The sequence below is a fragment of the Bison bison genome, unplaced genomic scaffold (assembly GCF_000754665.1).
Source record: "Bison bison bison isolate TAMUID 2011002044 unplaced genomic scaffold, Bison_UMD1.0 scf7180017461157, whole genome shotgun sequence".
NCBI lineage: Eukaryota > Metazoa > Chordata > Mammalia > Artiodactyla > Bovidae > Bison > Bison bison.
This window is the reverse complement of record NW_011372390.1, coordinates 24,158-24,630: the sequence shown is the minus strand read 5'-3', so window position 1 is coordinate 24,630 and position 473 is coordinate 24,158. Positions and strand designations below refer to the sequence as shown.

Here is a 473-nt window from a genome sequence, read left to right as displayed (position 1 = left end):
GAATAGCCATAAATAAATATTTAAAAAATAAGATGGCTTGCCATCATTTAGAAGTCTACAAATAACAAATGCTGGAGAGGATGCATATGGAGAAAAGGGAGCCCTCCTACTCTGTCTGTGGGAATGTAAATTCATATGGCCACTATGGAGAGCAGTTGGAGGTTCCTTAAGAAACTAAAAATAGAACTACCATATGACCCAGCAATCCCACTCCTGGGCACATATCTGGAGAAAACCATACCTCAAAAAGATACATATACCCCATTGTTCATTGCAATACTATTTACAATAGCCAAGACATGGAAGCACCCTAAATGTCCATCAATAGACAAACGATCAAAGAAGTTGTGGCACACAATGTAATACTACTCAGACATAAAAAGGAATGAAATAATGCCATTTGCAGCAACATGGATGGACCTAGAGATGATCATACTAAATGAAGTCAGACAAAGACAAATACCATATGATAT

The 473-nt window shown here is 37.2% G+C and overlaps 1 protein-coding gene across 1 annotated transcript in view; it reads right to left on the bottom strand.

The window, feature by feature from the left end:
* Positions 1–473, bottom strand: part of ZDHHC15 (zinc finger, DHHC-type containing 15) — a 34,922-nt gene that overhangs the window by 10,739 nt on the left and 23,710 nt on the right. The gene's annotated exons all lie outside the window — the stretch shown is intronic.